Raw genomic sequence first — 10,086 nt, 5'->3', positions numbered from 1 at the left:
TTCTGTTAGTGCCATTAGTTTTAGAAAAATTATAAACTTTCTGTTAGTGCCATTAGTTTTCAAATTTGAATTCTTTGAAAATTGTTTGAATCACAAGTTTGTGATTAACTTACTAAAAAATGAGAATAGATGCGCTTATAGAGAAAATTCAACCTAAATTTCTAGTAAATTTCTATGAATTTCACAGAAATTCACTATGAATTTAGGTTAAACTTTTCTCTATTAGGGCATCTATTTTCACTTTGAGAGGAGCTCAACAAGGCAGAGAGGGAAGGGCTTATAAACCGGTGTGAGCCCCCTTCGGTTGGCGAGGTGGAACTAAACTCTGCCCGCAACAAGGACCAACCCTTTAGTCCCGGTTTGTGGCACAAACCGGGACTAATGGTCATGGGCTAGGGGCGAGGAGCAAAATTATAAACTTTCTGTTAGTGCCATTAGTTTTAGAAAGTTGAAAGTTGAAAGTTGGCATGGGCCAGGGACTAATGGTCATGGTATTACGAGGGCCGAACCATAAGACATGAAAGCATTTCAAATGAACCCTGAAAAAGTTGAAAGTTGGGATGGTATCATAATTTCACCCACATAGCATGTGCATGTACAAAACGGACAATGGTAGCATGTTCGTGTGTTACAAAGTTGCGGGAGAAAGTCTTCACTTTTTCTTCGCTTGTGTCATTTGCTTATTGCGCCGTAACCATGGATAATCTTCATTGTTTATCAGGATGCTTGGGTCAGCCTTGACATTGAAGGGAGGAATTTCATGAAACTTTTCATAATCTTCAGACATGTCTGTCTTGCCGTCCACTCCCAGGATGTCCCTTTTTCCTGAAAGAACTATGTGGCGCTTTCGCTCATCGTATGATGTATTCGCTTCCTTGTCTTTTCTTTTTCTCGGTTTGGTAGACATGTCCTTCACATAGATAACATGTGCCACATCATTGGCTAGGACGAACGGTTCGTCAGTGTACCCAAGATTTTTCAGATCCACTGTTGTCATTCCGTACTGTGGGTCCAGCTGTACCCCGCCGCCTAACAGATTGACCCATTTACACTTAAACAAAGGGACCTTAAGATCAGGTCCGTAGTCAAGTTCCCATATGTCCACTATGTAACCATAATATGTGTCCTTTCCGCTCTCGGTTGCTGCATCAAAGCGGACACCGCTGTTTTGGTTGGTGCTCTTTTGATCTTGGGTGATCGTGTAAAATGTATTCTCATTTATCTCGTATCCTTTGTAAGTCAATACAGTCAAAGATGGTCCCCTGGACAACAAGTACAACTCATCACAAACAGTGTTGTCACCTCTGAGACGTGTTTCCAACCAACTGCTGAAAGTCCTAATGTGTTCACATGTAATCCAGTCGTCGCACTGCTCCGGGTGTTTGGAGCGCAGACTGTTCTTGTGTTCATCGACATACGGGGTCACCAAGGTAGAGTTCTGTAGAACTGTGTAATGTGCTTGAGACCAAGAATATCCGTCCTTGCATATTATTGAGTCTCTTCCAAGAGTGCCTTTTCCAGTCAGTCTCCCCTCATACCGCGATTTAGGGAGACCTATCTTCTTAAGGCCAGGAATGAAGTCAACACAAAATTCGATAACATCCTCTGTTTGATGGCCCATGGAGATGCTTCCTTCTGGCCTAGCGCGGTTATGGACATATTTATTTAGGACTCCCATGAACCTCTCAAAGGGGAACATATTGTGCAGAAATACGGGCCCCAGGATGACAATCTCGTCGACTAGATGAACTAGGACGTGCGTCATGATATTGAAGAAGGATGGTGGGAACACCAGCTCAAAACTGACAAGACATTGCGCCACATCACTCCTTAGCCTTGGTATGATTTCTGGATCGATCACCTTTTGAGAGATTGCATTGAGGAATGCACATACCTTCACAATGGCTAATCGGACGTTTTCCGGTAGAAGCCCCCTCAATGCAACCGGAAGCAGTTGCGTCATAATCACGTGGCAGTCAAGAGACTTTAGGTTCTGAAACTTTTTCTCTGGCATATTTATTATTCCCTTTATATTTGACGAGAAGCCAGTCGTGACCTTCATACTGAGCAAGCATTCAAAGAAGATTTCTTTCTCTTCTTTCGTAAGAGCGTAGCTGGCAGGACATTTATACTGCTTCGGAGGCATGCCGTCTTTTTCGTGCAAACGTTGCAGGTCCTCCCGTGCCTCAGGTGTATCTTTTGTCTTCCCATACACGCCCAAGAAGCCTAGCAGGTTCACGCAAAGGTTCTTCGTCACGTGCATCACGTCGATTGAGGAGCGGACCTCTAGGTCTTTCCAGTAGGGTAGGTCCCAAAATATAGATTTCTTCTTCCACATGGGTGCGTGTCCCTCAGCGTCATTCGGAACAGCTAGTCCACCGGGACCCTTTCCAAAGATTACGTAGTGTAAATCATTGACCATAGCAAGCACGTGATCACCGCTGTGCATGGCGGGCTTCTTCTGGTGAACTGCCTCGTCTTTGAAATGCTTGCCTTCCTTTCGACATCGATGGTTGGTCGGAAGAAATCAACGATGGCCCAGGTATACATTCTTCCTACATTTGTCCAGGTATATACTTTCAGTGTCATCTAAACAGTGCGTGCATGCGTGGTATCCTTTGTTTGTCTGTCCTGAAAGGTTACTGAGAGCGGGCCCATCGTTGGTGGTCACGAACAGCAACGCCTTAAGGTTAAATTCCTCCTGTCTGTGCTCATCCCACGTATGTACACCATTTCCATTCCACAGCTGTAAAAGTTCTTCAACTAATGGCCTTAGGTACACATCAATTTCGTTGCCGGGTTGCTTAGGGCCTTGGATGAGAACTGGCATCATAATGAACTTCCGCTTCATGCACATCCAAGGAGGAAGGTTATACATATATAGAGTCACGGGCCAGGTGCTGTCATTGCTGCTCTGCTCCCCGAAAGGATTAATGCCATCCGCGCTTAAAGCAAACCATACATTCCTTGGGTCCTTTGCAAACTCATCCCAGTACTTTCTCTCGATTTTTCTCCACTGCGACCCGTCAGCGGGTGCTCTCAACTTCCCATCTTTCTTTCGGTTCTCACTGTGCCATCGCATCAACTTGGCATGCTCTTCTTTTTTGAACAGACGTTTCAACCGTGGTATTATAGGAGCATACCACATCACCTTCGCAGGAACCCTCTTCCTGGGGGGCTCGCCGTCAACATCACCAGGGTCATCTCGTCTGATCTTATACCGCAATGCACCGCATACCGGGCATGCGTTCAGATCCTTGTTTGCACCGCGGTAGAGGATGCAGTCATTAGGGCATGCATGTATCTTCTCCACCTCCAATCCTAGAGGGCATACGACCTTCTTTGCTGCGTATGTACTGTCGGGCAATTCGTTATCCTTTGGAAGCTTCGTCTTTAATATTTTCAGTAGCTTCTCAAATCCTTTGTCAGCCACAGCATTCTCTACCTTCCACTGCAGCAATTCCAGTACGGTACCGAGCTTTGTGTTGCCATCTTCGCAATTGGGGTACAACCCTTTTTTGTGATCCTCTAACATGAGATCGAACTTCAGCTTCTCCTTTTCACTTTCGCATTGCGTCCTTGCATCGACAATGACCCGACGGAGATCACAATCATTGGGCACATCGTCTGGTTCCTCTTGATCTTCAGCAGCTTCACCCGTTGCAGCATCATTGGGCACATCGTCTGGTTCCTCTTGATCTTCACCAGCTCCCCCCGTTGCAACATCACTGTATTCAGGGGGCACATAGTTGTCATCGTACTCTTCTTCTTCGCCGTCTTCCATCATAACCCCTATTTCTCCGTGCCTCGTCCAAACATTATAGTGTGGCATGAAACCCTTGTAAAGCAGGTGGGAGTGAAGGATTTTCCGGTTAGAGTAAGACCTCGTATTCCCACATTCAGTGCATGGACAACACATAAAACCATTCTGCTTGTTTGCCTCAGCCGCTTCGAGAAACTCATGCACGCCCTTAATGTACTCGTGGGTGTGTCTGTCACTGTACATCCATTGCCGGTTCATCTGCGTGCATTATATATAATTAAGTGTCCAAATTAATAGAAGTTCATCATCACATTAAAACCAAAGTGCATACATAGTTCTCATCTAACAACATATAGCTCTCCAGAGCATCTAGTTAATTAAATCATACATTGAAACTATGTAAAACATTTCAATGCGAAAACAAATGCGATCATAATCGCAACCAAGATAACAATTGATCCAACGGCATAATGATACCAAGCCTCGGTATCAATGGCATATTTTCTAATCTTTCTAATCTTCAAACGCATTGCATCCATCTTGATCTTGTGATCATCGACGACATCCGCAACATGCAACTCCAATATCATCTTCTCCTCCTCAATTTTTTTTTATTTTTTCCTTCAACAAATTGTTTTCTTCTTTAACTAAATTTAACCTCTCGACAATAGGGTCGGTTGGCATTTCCGATTCACATACATCCTACATAAATAATATCTATGTCACGTTGGTCGGCATAATTTTCATAAACAATAAATGAACCAATAGTTATAAAGATAATATATATACTACATCCGAATCATAGACAGGACGAGGGCCGACGGGGGCGGATACCAAAACCATCGCACTATATAAGATGCAATAATAAAAGTAAGAAAACAATACAAGTATCTATGTAAACATGCAAGTAAGAATATTTTTCCTTTTAGAAAGAAGATAAAACAAGAGGCTCACCACGGTGGTGCCGGCGATGAGCTCGGCGCGGGTGATCGACGGTGGTGAAGACGGGGACGGGGCGTGACGGACCGCTAAACCTAGACAAATATTATGGAAAATGGAGCTTGGAGGTCGAGCTTGGAGAGGAGAAAGCTTAAGTAGTGTGGCTCGGGCATTCCATCGAACACCTTGTGTGCATAGGAGGTGAGCTAGAGCACCACCAAGCCCTCTCCCCCTCGGCCAAAGAAAAACAGAGCACTGGGGTGCTCTGCTCGCGAGCGAGGGGTATATATAGGCACCTCATTGGTCCCGGTTGGTGGCATGAGCCGGGACTAAAGGGGAGCCTTTGGTCCCGGTTCAAGCCACCAACCGGGACCAATGGTGGTGGACCAGGAGCGAGGCCCATTGGTCCCGGTTCATCCCACCAACCGGGACCAAAAGGTCCAGATGAACCGGGATCAATAGCCCACGTGGCCCGGCCGGCCCCCTGGGCTCACGAACCGGGACCAATGTACACATTGGTCCCGGTTCTGGATTGGACTGGGACTAATGGGCTGAGCCGGCCTGGACCAAAGCCCTGTTTTCTACTAGTGGTTGAAGCACCCGCGCGGCGCTCCCGTCACCGATCGGCGCCCTTGCCGGCCGTCCTCGTTGCCGGTCGCCGCCCTTGTCCCCGGCTCCACCCATGCAACAGCTGGGCTCTCTTCTCGCTCGATCCCCCGCTACCACCACTCGCCGGGCGGCACTCAAAAGCCTCGCCGCTGCCGCTCATAGCCTCGCCGCTGCCGCCGCTCGTAGCCTCGCCGGCGCCGCCTCTCGTAGCCTCGCTGCCGCCATGTACATCAGTGGTAGCAAATTCCATCACCACTCACAACAAAAAGGGCCTCCAGTTGTAGCAAAAAATATCGCCCCAGGACGCCGCTCGTGCTCTGCAGGCCGCCGCCGGTGCTAGAGACGGCTACCACGCGACTGTGGCGATGCATGCTGGAACCGATCACCAGGGGTGCTACAACCGTGGTGATAAAAAGCTGGAACCGACCGTCCGGAAAGTTGCAACCGGCCAGAGCAGTAGTGGAAGCCATGATGCCGTCACCGTCGATGTTAAAAACAGTATGCACAAAAGCTGGAACCGGCAACGTAATTTGTTTCAATGGCGAGAGACTGCCAGACGCCGATTGCTGGAACCGTCGGCAAAAAAATGTTGTGACCATGCTGCGAGGAAGCTGCAACTGGCAAAAACAATGGCGACGACGGTGCTTCAACCTAGAGCTCAGGAAAAATTGCTACAGAGAGACACCATGGCCATCGTCGAGGAAGAAAAGCCGGTTCCAGCAATTTCATGTAAACAAGTTGAAGCTTTTTAAATGTAGGGTTGAAGCTTTCATGTAAACGGTTGCAACTTTTTTCATTTGGGCAAGAAATCGATGGTTGAAGCTTTTTTCCACCGTCGACGTTCGCTGCACAGGGTTGCACGAGTGATGGCCACCAATCATCACCATTAAGATAGATGTAGCAAAAACTCGCTGGTGGTAGCAGAAGACAACGACATTTGCAACCAAAAATCATCGTCGTTGTTGCCCCGGGTGCATCTCTGCTATGAATTGATGTAGCAAATTTCTTCGTCAGTTGTAGCAAAATCCAATGACAGTTGCAGGAAATCGTTGTCCCAGTCATCTGCACGAACACCGGCCACCAATCATCACCATTAAAAATGGATGTAGCAAATAAACACGCTAGTTGTAGCAAAAGGACAACAACAGTTGCAGCAAAAATCGTCGTCGTTGCAGCAAAAAACGGATGCAACTTCATCTGTCTGCAGTTGTAGCTCTTTTTCCACCCCACAGCTTGAGCGGTTGGTGAAAAATAGATCTGAAGACCATGTGATGGGCCAAGAAAAAAAACCAACATGCAAACGTGGATCGGGAGGTGCGGGAGCGCTGGATCGCTACGCGATCGAGCGGTGTGCGCGGGATCGGCCGAAGCTTCGGCCGGTGCACCGTTTGTAAACATTTCCCATTAGCGTATCCTCAAAGATTTTTAACTTTCTGAGAACAAAGCATCTCTGCAGGGATTCTATATCGGGTTTGGTATTTCTGGGGAACAATTGTAGCTCAATCGATGATGTATCCGTCAGATCTTATATGTGGAAATTTATGCAAATTTTGCCTTTTATAAGTTTTGGTAGTATTTTTTCTCTCTCCGTTGTTCTTCATGGGCTATCTATATATTTATGCTCTGGGCCAAAAAAATTATGTGTACCCGGCTACCACCCATTAACTAACAATGGCAGAGAGAAACGATAATCTAGGCCACACTGGATTACCTAAAAAAAACCTGACCAAGCTTTTTTGACGAAAAAATCTGACCAAGCTGGAAATGGATTTTCAGTAACTCACTGCAGCTGTAGCAGCAATCTAGGCCGCAAATCACCTAAAATTAGCATTGGTGCCCGTTTCCAAAAATCATTTTTCTACAACACACATGTATATTATGTATCTGCAAACGTCGATAAAGAAGCCATTGATAATGATGATCATACCACCGTCCACAATGGCACTAGTGACAACAGATAGGACGAAAATTAAGTGATGTTTATGTGCATTTTCATTTGTTGGACCAAGAACTTCATTTGAGACAATTGACTTTTGCTTGTAGGATTTTAAACTTTGATTCATGATGCACTTTTGTTGGTATAATTATGAAAATTCAATGTGCAAATGCGACTATACATCTCTAATTTGCATGTTCTATTGGAGTTGCTCTTTACATATCCAATATGCATCATCTGTTGGAGTTGCCTCTTTTTAGAGATGTAAATTTTTACATCTTTTGTTTTACATCTTCTATTGGAGATGCTCTTAGCATGGACGATAGAGGATCCTCCATTTGGGGCATTGCCAATCAAGGTATCTATCTTCTCCAGCCTACATAATGTTCTCCAAGCCAGCCTGATCAGGCAATAACTTTTTAGAAGCCCATGGCACTATCCAAACAACCCATTATACAATTATACCTTTAGAAACTCATGCCGCTATCCAAATAGCCCATATACCTTCATTGTGTTGCGGGCCAAGAATGGGACGCTGTGTGCTCCACGACTGGGCTGGCCAATTTAGGGAGCCCCTGGCTTCTGAAATCCTCGTATCCAGCCTCGGAGTACAGCGGAACGCATCCACCCCTGTCTTTTGGACCGAGAAGCTGGCAAAACACAGTGCAAAATCGACGGATTCGCGGAGTTGGAAAAACCTGGCTCCGAGGAAACTGAGAAGTTGGATTCAGAAAGAATTACGGGCATGTGCCACCAGCAAGTGGTAGCGTGCCGATTTTTTTATTAATAATAAATAATAATGCTGTAATTCCGAAACTAGTATTGATAAGTTAGAATTTCAAGAAATAGGAAGGACGCCATCAATAGTAGCGTCCAGACCTGGTTGCTGTTGCAAACCACGTCCACATCTAGACGCTATTCTTAGCAACGTCGAGTGTTTGGTTCAACCTAGCCTAGAAAAGTTCTCGCCTTCGTCCGACCTAAGGGCAACTCCAACACGGGAACCTAAACTGATACAGATTTTGTTCGTTCTTTGTTCATTTGGATCGGTCAACCACGTCAATTTTCGTTTTTGTCCGCCGGTCCGAAGATGCTCGGACAAACATATTTCACATTTGCACTGGATTTCGATTTTTTAATAAAACAGCCAGCAGAATCCAATTTACATTAAATAAAACTAAAAAAACATTAAATTAAAAGATAAAATAAACAGTTAGCGGTGGGCAGTAGATCATCGTCATTTTCTTCTTCCTCCTTGTCCAGGTCAACGTAGACTGGCGTCTCCATCCACGGGAACGCCTGCTGGATGGCTGGCAACGTAGCCACTTGCTGCACCACCAGCTGATGCTTCTTCTGCCGCTCGGCCTTCATCGCCTGCTCTGCAGCCTACCACTCGGCCTCGTCGTCTATCATGCCCATCCACATGGGCATGCATGATATACGATGGTAACGTGTTCGTCCACGACCATGATTGCCCAAGCCGTGGCCATGGCTCCTCCTCCATAGGCTTGGGCGCAAGCGGTGCTAGGGGCGGTGGGGGCATGTTAGCCTCCACTCTAGCCGCCGATTCAACCAGTGCATGTGCAAGGCTAGGCCACTTGGCGAGCTCCTTGCGCTCGGCCTCCTCAATGGACCTCCTTGTGGTCTCCTCGAGAGCCACAATGTAGGCCTCCTAATCCTCCCCCCTTCACCATGACCGATGGTGATGGTGGATGGTGCACAGGACGCATCCTTGTAGCACGACTAACAACGCCGGTCGTGCTCAGTGGCGAACTACGCGTCCTAGTTCGGCGAATACATTTTGGACGCTGGGTTGCGGCAAAGGTCGTTCGAGAGTAGACACGACTCCATCAGCTGCGTGCGGCCTGAGTCCGGCACAGTCGGCACCAGAACCCTATCGAGGTTGAGGTGCCATCCATGCGGCAGGTTCACGTTGGGCTACGACACCGGCACACCATGCTTCCAGAAGTGCTCGCAGTGGTGCACTGACACGTAGAGGCAAAAGCACGACAGCCGACTCAAGATCAACTTATCTATTATCATAAACTAGCCAGTTACCAATTGTATTGCCCAAAAGTAACAACCTAGCCAAATATATAATGTACGTTTGTAACCATTGAATAAATTATACACAAGACTAGACAAAGAAGATCCAACGAGGCCATGAAACAACTCACATGCTCCAACCATAGGTCTAGTGGATGATCCTAATGATGAGCGAATGATCCTAATGACAAGCAATCAGTGAGATGATGTTGCTCATGTGATGATTGATGATGTCCGTGCTGGAGCTTGCTTACCACCTAGAAAGGTAAGAAGCGATGGCTGCAGGTGTATTAGAGTATATAGGTCATGAAATCTCTATCTATCAAAGTAAAATGACTCGGTTGAGCCTAATCAGAGCACCAATGAAAGGGCAATGATTGGACGCCATCCGTGCTAGCGTCCAGACCTGGACGCAGTTAGCAATAGAGTCCATCCTGGACGCTGTTATTCCTGGCGTCCTTCCTATTTTTACAATTTTCACCAACCCTTTACCAGTTTCGGAATTACAGAATTATCATTTACTATTAATAAAAAATTCGGGGTAGCGTGTAGCCAGAGAATTTCTTCCGCTAGAGAGTGTTTTTTTAGTTTTTCCTTAAAAATGGTTTAATTGGTTTTCAGTTGGCTTTTAGATTTTATTATCAACTTTTTCTAAAATTTATGCATTTTTAAACATGAGGTTTTTGTAAAAACGTGAACATTTTTAAAACGTTTGTGAACATTAAAAAAATTGGAACATAAAACATGAAAGTTCTTTTTAATAAATCTGAACATTTTTAAATTTTGTGAACTT

Source organism: Triticum aestivum, chromosome 2A (assembly GCF_018294505.1).
Source record: "Triticum aestivum cultivar Chinese Spring chromosome 2A, IWGSC CS RefSeq v2.1, whole genome shotgun sequence".
Lineage (NCBI taxonomy): Eukaryota > Viridiplantae > Streptophyta > Magnoliopsida > Poales > Poaceae > Triticum > Triticum aestivum.
Note: the sequence above shows the minus strand (reverse complement) of the source record.